Source organism: Dromaius novaehollandiae, chromosome 4 (assembly GCF_036370855.1).
Source record: "Dromaius novaehollandiae isolate bDroNov1 chromosome 4, bDroNov1.hap1, whole genome shotgun sequence".
Classification (NCBI taxonomy): Eukaryota; Metazoa; Chordata; class Aves; order Casuariiformes; family Dromaiidae; genus Dromaius; species Dromaius novaehollandiae.
In genome coordinates this window covers 9,704,232-9,721,351 of record NC_088101.1, presented here as the reverse complement: position 1 = coordinate 9,721,351, position 17,120 = coordinate 9,704,232, and the positions used below count along the sequence as shown (strand labels likewise).

Sequence of the window (17,120 nt, the reverse complement as noted above, 5' to 3'; positions counted from 1 at the left end):
ATTCAAAACAGCCTTCTCCAAACCAAGGACTGTCTGACCCAAACGGTTTGCCAAACAGTAAGTGGAAGGATTTTACAACAGCCGAGGGGCTGCACAAACACCTCTCCTACTGCTGCTGTCCAGCAGACTTAGTCTGACCCCAGGCTGTGGCCTCCAGGACTCTGGATCTCTGGTTTTCTCCTCTAAACTTGCCCTCTCCTTTTGAGAGCATTTTTACATTCAGCTCAAATGCTTTCTTCTCCCAGCTCACAAACTTAAAGCTGCTACCCAGAATTGCCAGCCCTGGAGGAGAAACGCCAACATCAGTGGTTTCACGTTGTCTCTAAAAATCATCTCTTGTATCCCTCCTCCGTGCATTTCCTGGCAACGTCACGACTGAAAAACCTCTGTAAATGCATATTCATCAATAACTCCATCATGCAAGCCAACACTAGCTTGCCTGCCTATAAATCCTCCTTTGAATTCAGCAGACCCGAGTGTTCAGCCTGACTTACACGAGTACTGTCTGTGATGGAAATGAAGCTGTTCATATAAACAAAATCTGACTAACAGGACCAATCCAAAGAGGGCTGCACACTCTCTTATTTATAATGTAGCTCTCAGCTACAACAGACAAAATTAAAAATAAATGTTCACCACAGACATTTCCCTGCTTACTCAGTCCCTCAAAAAACAAATGTTATGGTGATCACAGAGAAGCAAGTGATGAGAAAGTACGTCCCAGCAATTGCTTACTTACTCTCTGAAACTGAACTGCCCTGGGGAGGAGGGGATCTTCTCAGCTTCCCCGAGGCGGGAGGCAGTTTTATCTTGCTGCAAAGGTCCATCAGAAACGCAGTCAGGAGTACAGCAAATGCCCCCTAATTACAGTAAGGCAGGGGCTGTGCAGGGCCTTGCTCTGTGCTGGTGAAGTGGAAAAGGTAGCGGGTTCCCCTGCTTTGACTACATCGGCCCCAAAATCACAAAGTACACGGTGACAGTGGAAATTACTCTCGCAGCTAAACACCTGGTTAGTACGGGTTACAGCAGAGCTATTACTAACACAGTTTTAAGGACAAGTCCCATTTCCACTGAAGTCAAGGGGTAGAAATCTGACCTAAGTCACTCTTCTGAAGGGAACTGAGTTACTGTGTGTTTACACCAACGAACAAAATGTAGCTCACTGAATCTAATGAAAGCAACACAGACTCTGAGTTTCCATTCATTTCAATTTAAGTTGTTACTGATTTTTTGATACCCTTCATAGTACATGGGAAGGCACAGTGTTAGAAAACTGTTACATTAAGAAAAAACACACTGAAGATTACAGATTGCTACAGATTCCAATAGCAGTTTCATTCTGCAGCCTGGAACATAAAGGATGTCAGCAGTTCACATAATAAGGATGCTACCAGCTACGATTTTTGGTAAGAAAAATCTGGGTAACAAAGCATGATTAAAAGATTTAAACTGAGATTTTGTGGAAAAAAAGAAAAAGTAAGAGTAATACTCAGCACTCTGCCAGGACAGTCCCCTACAGGGAAATTATTTAAAGTGCCCAAGATCACACAGAAGTGAGTTGCAGAGCTCTGGAAGGGACATGGGACCAGTCTTCTGGGCGTTGAGCATAATTTCAGTCACCTGCATATCCCAGGAATCAGTTATCAAAGAGCAACATTGCCAAAACTTGCTAGAGATTTTTCCATATAATATCAGAAGCAGTTTACTGTCAGCCTGAGAACCTGTAAGCTGAAAACAGATGATGAAAAGAAAGACAGAAAATAAAAGAGTGCAGAGAATTAGTCTGGTGCAGAATTATTGCAGAGTTCTCAGACACAGTAATATTTCTGGCAATCCCAAACTGCACAATCCAATAAATTCCTGAGATGTGCTACAGGAAATTTTTTCTCAGAGCATCTGTCTCAGTTCAGCAATACGAGTGGGTTTACAGCTACGGATGCTCTGCTTAATCTACACTCAAAATCAACTTTATTCATCATTGTTTAGCACAAAAATCTGGAATGGTACATTTTATAATTCTCTTAATTTTATTATCTTTTTCTCTTGCCCCTGTTTCAGCAGGTCAGTGTGAGTGCACTATAGCCCAGGATTTGGGAGCTGGGTGCTGTACTGCCACGTGGTCTGCTATAGGTGACTCGCCTCAACTCAAAGTCACCAAGAATCACACAGCTTTATATTCCACAACAGAATGAAACTGATGGAAAAGCAGGAGGTAGAGATCAGCATCCCAGGTTGCCGGGTTCTTCAGTCATCATGACATTCTGTAACTGTGCGAAGCTACAGAAATCAGAGCCTTTCACAGATGATCTTACTCAAAATCAGTTTCTTGGGAGGAGAGCCATGTAACTACATTATAATTGCATTCTCAGCTCAAAGATGTTCTCACTCAGAATGAAGCAAGAAGATTTTGCTCAACACAGATTTTCCCTTTACAGAAGCACCAAGAGACCTGGCTATTCTAGATCAAGACAAAAAAAAAATTAGTAATGCCATAGTGAAACCCTCACACTTGCACTGAGAACTCAAACTGGACCAGCTTTGCAACCTCCAGTGAGCAGATTTCCCTGGTCCAGCTCTGCTTCTTGCTATGTTCGATTTACCAGTCGGTCATGATTTCTCAAAAACTGCACTGCAGAGGCTAAGCACAGGGCTGCACACTCCCTAAAGGAGCTCCTGGCTAACTGCAACAGCAAAAACTGCACAGGAAGCAGCTGGGAGACCGGGCGAAGACAGCTGAGAAGGCAAAGACAAGGGCCACCACAGGAAGCACGCACGCAGAGAAAGAAAGAAAAAGGGATTTCAGACAGACCCAGAGGTCTAAGCGGGGCTTTGCCATGAAGCAGATATTGATCTAGCAGTCTAACGGGTCACAAAAGTGACCTGAAGAGAAGACTCTGAAAGCACCTCAGAGCCCTGCACTGTCTCTGATTGCCTGCAGGTATTCACACGCTCCATGAAGCCGCCCAAACGCCCCTCTAAACTTCTGCAGAGGCATGTGCCAGGAGATGGCACAGAGAACAACAACGGTGCAGAAGGGATGCACCAGAGTCTTCTCGTCTCAGAACACAGAAGCAACAAGTTTTCCAGGGCCTGTAATCCTCAAGTGAAAGGGAGACAGAGAGGAAACCACTCTGGAAAACAAATCACCGCTCATTTCCTATTTATTCCTGAACAGCCTGCTCTAAAAGAAAAAAAAAATCTAATCTTACTACACAAGCCCTATAGCCCATAATTCTCATTCTTATATTTGCAAGCTTCTAGAGCACCAATAAGCCTACAGAGTACCACAGAAATGTCCTGTTTTTATCATTTCCATTTGCAGTGCTGTCTCTTATCAAGAAATGGGTCACAGACTTATTACCCGCACAGTAGGGAGGGGTAGGAACTTGAAAGGGGTTGGAGCTTTAGATTGTGCCTTGCTGTTGTTGGGTTTGTATTTGGAAGTAGAACAAACTTGATAGTATCAAAAACATTCTTTTTCCTTGCAGATACGAATCAAACAGCTAGGGATTATGGAATAACATTACCACTTCTTTCCTGTTTCTGAAAATATCTTTGTATTCTCAGAGAATCCTGCTTTTCATTTGATGGCTAGCCTGCCAAGCCAGCAACCTAAAAAGATGCACTTCCTTCGGGAAAAACCAAGCACACTCTTATTCACCTATTGTAATAACAGAAAGCATAACTTTTCATACAAAAGTTTTATCTGCCTAAAGTTTGGTCTCCAGTCTAAAGCTTCAGCCTAAAGCTCACCCAAAACCTCCTGACATCAACAACCTTTGGAGCAGACCCATAATAAAAACAACGATTTAGCTCCAGATCTACAGCAGATGTAAACTGTCTAAGCCCTGTGGATATCAGTGAAAAAGTACTGAAAATCTGAAAATCTGAGTGCAAGGGTCAAATATATACCTGCTGCATCATCACTGATTCCAGGGGCTGGGTGACTTTAACTGTCTGCCTCATTTACTCAAGCAGAAAGTCCTTGTCAGGTGAAAGACCTAGTCAAATGAAAGGCACTTATGATTTCTAGAGGTAACACAACATTTAAAAGTCAATTTTCCTCCAAAACTTGCTTTAGAAACATAATTAATTGACAGAGTCTTGAGATCTGAATCACAGACAGTACAGCTATTATCTTTCTTGCCTCAAAATAAAGACAAACAAAAATCATGCCCCTGTATTTGAAATAATAAAACATTTGGTACCTGACAATTGAACCGTGAGCACAGTCACAGTGCTTTAACTATCAAGGGCTTCAGGGCCTGTTTTAATCTCTTTTATTCCTCTTCACATCTTTAAGAACAGCAAATTGCCCAAACGGGCAATGGCAAGATTTGTAGTTTGGTTTTCATTTATGAGCTCCCGTGCTGAATTTTAGGAAGGCTGCTACAAACAGACTGCTAGTCAGCACCAGCAATTTATCAGCAGGCTGTGCTAGGACACAAGCTGCCAAATACCAGGGAGTCCCCAGGCTGCCAGTCTCCTCAGGGTGCGCGCTGTGCCCTGAGGGGTTGGCTGGTCACGCCAGAAGTGCTCCACCAAAATCAATGGGCTAAAGGGAGAGATGCACAGACAGCAGCAAGAAAGCTACGGGAAGGGAGACAACCTTGACAGGAGGTGCTTTGTCCAGTTCAGACATTTCAACAACTAGGGGGCAACCAAAAAAAAGAGAGCAGCCCTTTGCAAGGAGTTTAATCCGGTTACTGTGATCATTCCAAGCTGGACGCCTTCAGCAGCAGTGGAGTCCCTTACGCCCAACACCATGAAGCCTGTAACCGGGGCAGCGACGCAGATTGAACTCCTTTTCCTGTGCTGTTTGTGTCTTTTGAGCTCAGCACAGCGCATGAACATCAGCTGCCTGACAGCCCACCTGTGATGATTTTGCTCTAGTGCTTCTCCTCACTAACAAGTCCTGACCAAGCTCCAACTTCTCCTCATGTCTGACCACAAAAGCTCTCCTGCCACATGGCTTCAACTGCCAAAGGTTTACCCAAGAGGAAGAACATACACTTTCCCCTTTCCAAGACGATTTCTGGTTTCCACCAATTTGTTTCCATGAGCCACGAGGGACTGGTGGAGATTTCTTATACTGCCAGATGTTAAACAGATGTTCCAAGCAATAGGCTGTATGACAAGGGTAGGAGGGATTCCCCCCCCACACACACAATTCTTTTACTTTTACATGTTTTAAATTTCCTGCATCTCCAGCAAACCAGACATGAAGTTCACAAAAGCTCTGTGCAAAGCACACTTCTGAACACTATTTATAAACTGGCCTTGTGTTCAAATAAAAAATTACTTGCTTTCCAAACTTTTGATCCTTTCTATAACAGAAAGAAATCCTCTACATTAGTAGACCTCTGAACTGACCCTTGTCCTAAGCTCGGGTCTAGTTCTGCAACGCCTATGGCTATAACTTTCACCAAATTTAATGGGAGAAAGAACAGCACCAAAGTTCATGGTTTTAGAGTGCCCAGACCTGTCTTCTTAGTGAAGCAATGACTACTTGTGCCTCCAAGAAACACTTGCTTCAATCAACAGTGAAAACACATGCTTCACACAAGTCCTTGCTTTGAAAGCAAACAGCAGCAGATATTCCTTAATTTACGCTTTGAGAAAACCTGGTACATGCCACCCAAGGACCCCTCCCTGGTAGCTGCGCACAGGGAAACGCAGACTGTGAAATGCTGCCTTTGCAACAACTCGATCCCACCCTTTTCCATCCCAATCATCTCCTTCCAAGGCCATATGACTTTCACGTGACAGGGCCTATATGTCTGCAGATTCAAATTTGGGGCATGTGGTGTGATGTTCAGCCAACAGAACCTGCACAAAAAGGACACATACAGCTACTGCACATCAGGGAGTTACCTATCCTACTTGGTCAAGTCAGAGAATAATTTGGACTGTTATCACCATGCCTTGACAGGAAACAAGCGTATTTTCCCCAGTGGTTTTCATACACAAAACACTCCCCTCTGAAAAATACACGCTTTGCAGGGCCCTGCACGTGAGCAAAGAGATGTCACTGCTGTTCTTGGCTCCCTAGGTCCCCAGTTCAGGGAACATAAAGAAACCCCTAGGATCCCACTGCTACCGAGTCCTCTCAGTGTTTCCATTCCCAGAATCCAGACAGGTCGTGATGGGACAAAAATGATTAAATGATCCCAGTAGGTGCTCTCAGAGGAAGATGCAGCATAAAGCTTGTTGCAGAGCTGGCCACAGTCAGTGTGGTCCCAGGAGGTACCAAACGGTCCCAGAGTTATTGAGCCCTGGTACATACGGCACAGACAGTCACATCGCCACTTTGTGAGGGTGTAACACCATAAAATACAACAGCATTCTCCAGACTCAAAAAGCAAATGACACCATTTATTGATTTATCTTACAATAGCCTTCCACAGGCCCTCAGACACTTGCAGTCTGACCTCAGCTGAGAGCTTTGTTAATAGGCCTTAAGTAGTTCGAGAGAGCTGTCTCTTCCCCAAAGACCCTGCAGTCTGTGCAGACAGGACAGAGCATGGCTGGAGGGGACAAAGGGAATGGCAGAAAAACTAAGTGATTTGGCTACAGCTATCCAGCAGGTCAGTGACAACCCAGGTGTAGCACTCGCTGCCAAGTCATCTTCATGGTCCCCCTATCACACATGACACATCCCACTCCTCTCTGTGGCAAGAGATTGGTCTGTAGTCTTGCCTTGAGATTGCCTCACGGCAGCAGTTGCTCTGAGTGCAGCAGGTACTGACAGAGGTACTCTGCTCTTCATTCTGTTACCATGTGCCAGAAAAATCCTCCCTTGTTGCCTTGTAGCAAAGGCAGCTTCTCATCCCCTTGTTTTTATTCAATCTCTGATTTTAATCCTTCACTAAAAAGAGCACTGTGCAAAGTTCGCCAAAATTTATTGCTCGTCTTTGTAATTAATCAACAGACTGAATGACATTAGAGCATCCTGAGCAGTCTGTTTCTATGGATATGATAATAAAAGTTTACGGCATATGAGAGAGGAGGCTGTACAAGAGGAAATGGAATTGCTTCTTAATTTCCAGACAGAAACTAGTCACTTCATTACATAAAAAAAGGATATTTATTTGCCAGTTTTCCTCAAAATAATCAATTAGCATTTGAACACTGCCTTTGTTAGTGTCTGTTCGCTCATCAGGCTAGCTTCTACTTGGCCATAACTTCCTGTAGCTAAGAATACTCCAGCCCTTGGAAATCACAGTACAACAAAGGCACACCTAACAGCAGCTTGATGCTATTTCTGCATAGGAGACTTCTTGCTCAAAGGCCCCAGGTCCTACCACCCTCACTCAGGTTGACTGATGTAGGACGGACATTGCAAGCAGGGTCAGCACAAGATTCAGGAAACAAATTAACTGCAGCAGTGCTCTGCCCAACACAGGTTATTCTGCTGACTGTGCTGACTGTTCCCCTTTGTTCAGTACTTTGAAGGCCAACAGGAAACTTCTGAACTGCCCACTCCTTGCTCATCCTTAGGGGAAATGCAGCATCAGCCTAAAGGCAGTTGCTACCCGCTCATGTATGGACTGTAAATGTGGGCAGTCTGCGTAAAGCAATAAAGGGCACCTAAAGATTCTGTGCTGGAATGTTAAAGAGACTCTGATAGAGCCATATGCAAGCATTCAGGCTGAAAATAGCGCTATTAATTGTGAGGAACAGCACCAACTAATCTGATCTGACCCATATCAATGTAGAGCTCTCTGAGCTGACCTTCCACAAGCTGATTCTAGGTCAGTTCTCATCTGCTATCCCCTCCAACACCCTTCCAAATGAAGTAGTTCTCAAAAGCAGAAAGGAATGCAATTTGTGTATTTTCATGGCAGCAAGAATCAGGCAAACCCAAAAGGCATATAAATGGAAAGAGATATGGTAGATGTTTTACTCTAGTATTAGGATGCAATCAAGATAAAAAGGCATGTATTTTCTCTAGTTCAGCTACCACACTCCAAGGCATTCTGCTTTTGTTGTTACATTTTGCATGCATACCTTTTCTAGCTTTGACCCAGGTCTAATTTTTACAGCAAGTCAAGTTCCACTAGGGGACTCACTGTCAAAGTATGCATTTCACAAATGGCTAAGTTAAAAAGCAACAAACACATTGATCTCATCTGCCTATACAGTGTTAAGGCGAGCTAAACAAAGGCTCTAAGTTCTCATAGCTCCAAGGATAAGCTGACCATCCAGCTGGGATCAGGAAGAGCGGTATAGCCCATGATGCTACCACACTCTGCTTTTCAGCAAACTATGCAAGCTTTAGGTTCCTGTGAAATATCTAGCATCAATGGGGACACTGGACTAAAAGTTCTCCTGTGGTGTTAAGCACAGATGGCATTTTCTGTGTTCTTCATGTCCTTCAAGAAGCAAAGGGACCAATCATGTACAAGAAAATCAAGGCATTAAAAATTACTCATTTTTGTACCTGGTCAGCTTTTCAAAATATTGAACATATTTTGAGTATTGTGATAGTTAAAAACTGTGCTGTATTTGGCACTAGAAACAAAAAGAAATGGAAATCCAAATAGATGATGAATATTTTGGAAGAAATATTGTCCTGATGACTTCAGCAAGGCCAAGATTTCACCCAGCACTTGCAATCTAAATCAAATTTCCCAGAAATTGTGTGTCTTGCTAACTTTAAATATATAATTCCTTCTATGGCTTTCTTTACGTGATTGTGTACTCACCATGTCAGCCGCCTTTGCTCTTGCCCAGCTCAGTTCCTTTGATCTAGCAGAACTGCATCTTGATTAGGACCATGCACGGCTTTCCATCCTCTGTGGTATCACAGCCATCTGTTAATCTGAAAGAAAAACATATTAGCAAGTGAAAGAGGAACACAAGCTAGATGTGCCTGTTTGACCTATGAGGACACACAATCAGTTGTGTCCTATAGGAGGTCACACAAGCAAAGAAGGCACAAAGAGCAGGAACTCCTTTTAACTGGAAATATCTGAGTGACAAAGTGTGGGGGAAGTGTTTTTTTAATTCAGGAAAATTAAGAGCATCTCTTACAACAGTATAGCTAGCAGACGGTTTCAGATTATAATTAGACATTATCTTTCTCTTCATGTATTTCATTTACAAGGTTTTAAAAAATATATATAGACACACACATAAGCATGCACACACACAAAGGCTCAGAGGTGGAGGCTAACTCCAAAACTGGAAGACCTGGGGAGCAGGGTACAAAGACACCTGCACCAGCTGCACCCAAGCCAGCGCACCACAGTGCTGAAACTCCACACCTGCTGTGTGGACCCGCACGCCACATGGCAAGGCTCGCTGTCCGTCCAGGTCCTCAGTTGTGTCCTACCGTCACTGCACCACACAACCAGAGAGTCTCCAGTGCTCCACTCCCCTCTGCACTGTGCTAACCTAAAAAGAGGGGACAGGGAGCCACTTTCAAGCAACAGGGTTAAATAACCATAAGCAGTGCCCTGAAAGCCCGATGCCAAATGCCTCCCACTGACAAGTCCTATGCCGAGGACATCCAGAGCTGGAGGAACCTCTCTTTCTCCTCCCACTCTCCAGAGATGAACCTCCTCAGTTCAGCATCCAGTTTGGATGGTGTGAACACAGCCCTGGATTGTGAATGGAGAGCTGGACAAGGGAGGCCCTTCCAGGTCTGTTTGCACTTCCCCTACCTGACACTCTGTACTCCTTTCCTTCCTGCAACTCCTCTTCTCAGGCTGCATTCCAGTTTCCTGTTCAGTGCGCATATCTGGTGCTCGACGGCGACTGAACAAGGGTAGTGCTGCGCTCGGACAAAGAGAAATGACCAGCAGACACCTAGTGTCCACTGCCCCCCTCCCTCCCAGACGACGCAGGCTTCCCAGGTCAAATGTTGGCATAAGGAAAGAGGGATCTCATTGGGGGTGCAGGGTCTTTTTCCTCACACCTTGCCCTGGTGGTAGAAAAGCAAACTGTGCCGACCAGCAATAATGCTTTTTCGTGTTTGTTTTCCCTCCACCTCACCACTTGTCTTCTCCCTTCTTCATGCCTCAAGGACCTGCTGCTCCTGGGTGTTTAGACAAAACGGTGGGTTGCGCATCCAACAGACTGTGGATTACTTCTGCAAATCCTTATCTGCCCACAGCGGGAGAGGAGGCTGTTTTAGCTGCGGACTTGATCTGCATAGCAAACAGCACCCCCCCAAGCAATGTTAGCTTCATACAGTTTCTGTATTGCAAATAATGGCTTCAATCAATCTTGCCTGGTGCAGCAAGGCGCATTTTACTCCTCCCTCTGACAGCCAGGATGAGTTAACAGCAGGCAGTGTTTCCACCCAAAGTGACTCTCCAGGGCCACCTCAGTCTGGCTGTAGTCCCCTGCCTCTTCTTTTTTTGGATACCTTTTGTGCTTTCCTGTATAGGATTCATTTCTTGCTAAATCAGAAAGAAGGGAGGGGATATTTGCCCTTCCCCAAGTATGATCATTTCTACTCCATCTTCAGTGCCCACTGCCGCTTTTAGGGTCTGCAGCAATCTGTCACTCTGGAATTCCTATCCCTTCTTAGGGCATCCTTGCGGGAGGCACACCGAGGCATACCTAGTTAGCGACCTGAGAAGGAAGAAGAATGGCTCTGCTACACAGGCAACATGCTGACATTCTTCACCCGTTAAAAAAGAAAATATGTGTGTGCGGGAGGAATGCCGATAACACAGTGAAAAAGAAAAAACAAACACAGAACCTTGCAATATTCCTAAACTTACCAAACCACTCAGGCAGACAGCATCAACAGAGGACATTTCATTATAGTGTTGAGTGCTCAGAGTAGAAAGAAAAACCTATTAAATACCAATCAAGATGTCAATTACATGGCAATTCCGCAGAAGAGCTACTCCCAAGCAGGCTTTCTCCATAGTACTCATGTGACTGACCTTCCTGAGAAACATTGTTATATTCACAAACCCCAAATAAAAACTCATCTGAGCAGTGTGACAATACCTGTTCTCCCATGTTTTCCTGTTTTCAGTGATTCCTTTATCATTGGCTTAGGAAATTCAAAGAAAGTTCAAACAATCTTAACTGTTGTCTTGGTCAAGAAGTCTCTGTAACATGTATTTCTAGCAGTTCTGGGTAATCACATTACAGTATTTTCAAACATTTAAAAACATACCTGTCTTTTTGATCAGACAGGAATACCAAAGGAATTCCTCAGGAATAAACTGACCACAATTCTTCATTCCCATCACTCTCTAGGTTTTCTTTGGTCACCTCTCATTTTTCTGTCTTCCCACATTTGGCTGTTGAATTCAAAGATTTCTGTGAGCAAATTCAATCTTCCAGAAATGAAGCTGGTACTTTTACTGTGGTTCCCAGAAGCAAACTCTGCCAAGTTAGCTCCTGTGGTCTGTGAACAGGGAAGACCAGAGGCAATGAGGGCAGCTGCTTTATCAGAGGACAACTTCCTTAGCACAATGACAACTAATCAGGATGCATTTTATCTGCAAAGGGTTTCATTTTCCAGTATCTGCTTCAAGGAGCAGTCTCAATAGCCCAGCAAAAGTGCCATAGAAAATGCCCTAAACGGTGCATACGAGATCATTCAGAAGAACCCCTCTGTTCTCTGCTAAAGAAATCATTAGTTCCAGTTTCGATCGCTGTAGTCACAGCAGACTCTTCTGGGATTTCTCACACGCTCTCCTACAGTGGGGCAGGCTAGAACGCATTTTCTCACTAGTAAGAGATACTTACTTATTTTGCATCCTCTAGTGTTGACAGAAGGCGCTATTTGGACAGCGCTAGGAAGTCAAACTGTCTCCTTACCCTTCGGAGAAGCACAACGCTGCCAGCACCATGAACTACCTGAACAGAGCCGAGAGGCTCCCCAGCACTTCAGGGACAAATCGGCTCTTCTGCAATGCAAGTTCCACTAACCTCACATCGCAGAGCACGCCTAGCGCAGCTACGCAGCAAAACCCACAAGCAATGGACAACACGGTACCTTTGCAACGGCAAAATCGGCTCAGGACCAATGTTAAATTGTGTCACTCATGCAGACATGTAAGAAAACAACATACATGGCAGAAGCAGCCTGCATCGTAACCTACAGAGAAACACCAAAATAGATTTTTTTTTTACCAGAGGTGGCATGAACTTTCTGCTTTTCTTGGTTTTTGCTTTGTTTTTCAGCCACCCTCTGTTTAGCTCATGGAAGATAATTCAGTCGTGCTCTCAGCTTCACCCCATTTGAAAGGCAGCACATGACGCAAGCATCTCACAGATGCACTTTGCAAGTGCTTGAGTCTTGCATTCGGCACTGGCAGATAAAGGCAGCAATTTCTGCCTTGACAATCCAGATCTGTGCTCTGAAATGGGTCTGGCTGGTTGTTAAAATGCAATTTTTTGAATTTGCTCCTCGGTTCGTGTTTCTGCTATGCCGCATCAATGCTACAATGGCTGAATATCATGAAAATCGGGGATTGGGAGTGGATTAACACCTAATACTGTTTGCAGCAATTTTGTGCATTTTCTATCAAGGTTTCAGGTCCTGCTTTTTTCTAGATCTAACTTTTTTTCAGTAAATTTACTTTGAAAACATCATAACAGATCATCCTGTGAGATATAACATTAACCCCAAACTGATTTCAATTAGCGCTACCTACATTATCTGCTTCTTAATTGACAAATAGCCACACTAAACAAAAATCTGTGCTGAGAAGTGGTACTGGTGACATTAAGCAGATCAGGGTTATTAGCCAGGAATAAGAGAGAGGGATGATATCAGCTGTGTACAGGCCATTGCTGAAATAAACAGTCTTTCCTAACATCCTTCCACATCAGCTGCTGGTCCCCCACCGTGAAAGTCAATTGGAGAGCTTTGCCATGAACTTCGGAAAGCAGGGAAACAGCTCAGGCTCTGGCACGCATTTCTGTGTAGGCTGTGATATACAGTAGGAAAGGCAGAGACCACTTAACATATACTTCAAGGAGGAGAAAATTGGCTGCAGAAGTCTCACAGCTGTGCATGCTACCTTTGTTTTACTGGAAGTTCATTGTAAATCTGTTGCTTACTTGTATCTGTTTCAAAGATTTTTAATCTGAAGGACTTGGGGAACATCTCTGTACCCAATGCTCACTTATAACCGTATACAAGATGGTTTGGTTTGGGTTGAAGACTTCATGCAAACAAAAGGACGAATCCTGAACCTGCAGCCACAGCATAGCTTCTGTCACAAACTTCCTCAGAATCCCCTTCCCTGGAACAGAATTACATTTTCCAGTTAACACTAATATTGCTTAGACAGAAAACAGTAGGGCCTTTCTGCACAATGACAATTTTGATCATCCGGGGGAGTTACGAAGATGCCAGATAATTTGAGTCATATTTTAGAATTCAAGTTAGAAAACTAGGAAAAGTACATTTTTCAGAAAATTCTCAAGTACTGTAGTTGTCTCTCCCCTTCTCAAAAAACACATTTATAACACTAAATGTTTATATGGAAACTGGACTTTTTCACAACTACAGTCTGACTTCCCTAGACTTTTATATAGTAATGACAGCTCTGTTTCCCATTAATTTCAACAATATACTACTCTGGGCTCATGAAAATTTGGCTTTGACTATTAAAGTCTTGACTTGCCATACTCATCTTCAAATGAGCTACTTGTTCTCCAGTGCTCTCCAACACCGCACCTAGTGTGTGGCCAGAGGTAATAAGATAGACAACAAGAGGCAAAAAATGTGACTGACTGCTTATTATGGAGATCAAAGGCTACGTTAACTGTAGAAAGCACATAGGCTTCCACTTGATACAATTATCTGATTCAGGTGTTGCTTCAGAAGATATCTGTGCTGATATTTACTTCAATAAACATTTCTGGGCCTTTCTCATTCTGTTTGTGTTTCATGATTTCCACCAGTGTCATCCACCCTACATTATGCTCAGATTGAAAATTAAATTCCCTAATGCCTCCAGTTTTTCTAGGAATCAAGATTCTCAGGGACAAGTAAATACAATAATATTAGGAGTAAGTTACCAAAATGTGAACAGAGTCCTGCAGAGTTCACTTGCAGGAAGCCTAATCTGAGGACCATAACTGAGTATATTAACATTAGGAAATCTTTAGGACAGGTAAGTTATTTCCCAAAGAGCTAAACAGCTTTTGGACATATCTCCATGGGAATGAATTGACTGCTCTTTAATATGCTAAAATTATACATCTAAATAAACTGAATGAGCAATACAAGGCCTCAGTGTGCAAGGGACATGTTATCTCTAATTCACCTTGGGCTCAGTTCCTAGAAATTCAGAAGAATCTCAGAAGACTGCCATATTTTTCCACTTTTTTTTCCAAGATATAATCAAGCTGGACAAATTCCTCAAAATATTTGGATGTATTCCTTTGAACATTTGGAACATGAAAGTTTAGTGCTTTTTTCCTTTAGCAATATAACTGTGTAGTTATTTTTCAGTCAACTCTTTTAAAAGAAGCTATGGTCTGGTGAAGGCAGGACACAAAGAATGGCAAAAGTGAGAACACAGCATATACAAAATATCCTTAAAAATAATGACTACTGCAGGAGACAATGACATAGCAGAAAAAGCTATTTTAAACTTAAATATCAACTTCATGGCAATACAGTTTCCGTCTCCTCAGCAAAGAGCAGTTAACCCACTTCCCAGGCAACATCAGTTTTACACATTTTTTAACCTTGGGGCGATGACAAGCGGTCACATTTCAATTGCTTATTACATGCACAGTGAATAAATTAAAAAAAAAAATACACACACGCTCAAATCAATATAGAACTGTATCTACTTATACAGAAGTACATGCTCCTACTGGGAAAAAGAGCGTGTTTACATGCTAAGCGAATTTCCCCTTTGGGGTCAGAGGCAGAAATAAATTCTCTGTGATCCTTTTTGTGGACCTGTTGCCTGGGATAAGTTTCCCGAGACACTGAGATGTCCGATTGACATGTCTTTATGATCCTTCAAAAGGAAGGCATTATAGAGGCAGATCCAGACAAAATCATTTGAAAGTTTTTGCTAAAATGGGAAGTTTTGATAAATGGGGATGAATGTATAAAAAAAGCGCACTTTTTCCAGGCCCTAGCCAAATATGAAGAGAAGTCTTTACAGAGAACACTTCTGTGCCTAGCAGCTTAATATCTGAAGGCTGCTGTTTTTGACAGAGTCAGATAGTGAAAATATTTCTCCAGATCAGGAAAGAGAATCACTACAGATGAAGTTGCTACTGTCCAACAAGTTCTCCCGCCTCAGCTGAGCCATGTGAACTGCCATTATGCCTTCTCTTAGGCCTGAGGCAGACATAATGTTTTCAAACTTGACAAGCCCTTTAACTAAAATGTGTATCAGCCATTAGCTTTCCACACAATATAACACAGATGGTTTTATAAAGCAGGCTCTTGCATGTATGGCACAACATTGTTGTTGTGTCATGAACAAACCTTCCTTTGACTGTCAGAATAATGCCAGAATTAGGGTTGCATTATAAGAACCTGAACCTATGTTCTCTTTTGCTTCTGATGTTTCCTGGGATCAACAGTTAGCAATGATGATCTCTGCAGGCCACACAGTGTCCACTGCATTAGAAGGCTGTCATGAGCAAAACAGTCTTGACCTGGGGAATTCTGAACACAGTAAACCCTGCAATTACACCTTCACCTTGCAAAGCACATGTTTAAAAATTTTGGAACATAAATCCATTATAAATGCTACTTTCAACATCACCACAATCTTAACATACACCAGTTATAAACTGTTCCTCCCTGCGGACCAGACAATAGGGATTAACATTGTAACAATGTGTACATACACCCATTAAAATTTCACTCTTTGCCCTGGGAACCAGATTACAGGGATCAACATCACAGTCTGAATATATACCTGCCACAAACTCCACCCCTTGCTCCTGTGAACTAAGTTATCAGGGTTAAAATTATCACGGCCTGAATATATACTCCCCACAAACTCCACCTCTCATCTCTGAGGACCAGACTATAGTGGTTAATATTATAACAATTTGAACACATACTTATTACTTCACACCTTGTTCTTGCAAAGCGTACAAACAAGAAGGTAAAAAACAGTTTGAATATATATGCATTACAAACTCCACCCCTTGCTCCTGTGAACTAAGTTATCAGGGTTAAAATTATCACGGCCTGAATATATACTCCCCACAAACTCCACCTCTCATCTCTGAGGACCAGACTATAGTGGTTAATATTATAACAATTTGAACACATACTTATTACTTCACACCTTGTTCTTGCAAAGCGTACAAACAAGAAGGTAAAAAACAGTTTGAACATATATGCATTACAAACTTCACCCCTTGAACCTGAGGACTAGATTAAAGGGCTTAACATCGTAATAATCTAAGTACTTATTACAAACTTCGGGCCTTGTCCCTGCAAAACACCTAACCGAGGACACAGTTTACGAGGTAAAACAAGATTACTGTATTTATCATATGTAATGGCACACATTTCATTGTCTCATTTCCAAAGGCCACTCAGTAAGCAAACCCTGGTCCGTGAGCAATAGGAATACCTTCCTTAGGGATTTCAACTGCTGCAGGGTGAGAGACATGAACTCACTTCCCAATCCAAGTGTCCTCAGGTCTGGCTGATACTTTATCACCCAACAGAGCTCAAGGTATAAGGTTGTCCGCAGGGCTATCTATGATAACAAGTTCCAGGCTTTGTGTTAATCAGCCACACAGCTTGCTAGAGGTGAGACTCCCTTTCTCTAAGGCTTTTAGCATGGTTTTAAGTAAGCCATTGTACCATTCTATCTTTCCAGCTGCCTGGGGATGATAGGAAAGATGATATACTCACTCTTCTCCATGATTGTCAGCCCATTCTTGGATAGTTGTTTTTGAAATGTGTAAGTAGCATTCCATAGTGCCAACAGATATGTTAATTTCTTCTAGGGTGTTACTCGCATTTGGTTTCCAAGTGCAGAAAGCTTCTAGTCACCTTGGTGACAGCTGTACCACTGTGAGAACATAGACCCTTCCAGTGAATTGCTGGAATGAAGGAGATCTACATAATCTGCTTGCCCGACTTCTCCAAACATCCATTTCTCCCATCACACATACTGTTTAATCATTTGCAACAC

The 17,120-nt window shown here is 42.9% G+C and overlaps 1 protein-coding gene across 1 annotated transcript in view; it reads right to left on the bottom strand.

The window, feature by feature from the left end:
- The window catches only part of PRKG2 (protein kinase cGMP-dependent 2), a 57,817-nt gene extending 49,004 nt beyond the window's left edge, over positions 1–8,813 (bottom strand). The window contains exon 1 of the mRNA XM_064510391.1: positions 8,709–8,813. The gene's annotated coding sequence lies outside the window, so the exon portion shown is untranslated. The remainder of the gene's footprint in view (positions 1–8,708) is intronic.
- Positions 8,814–17,120: the final 8,307 nt, after the last annotated feature.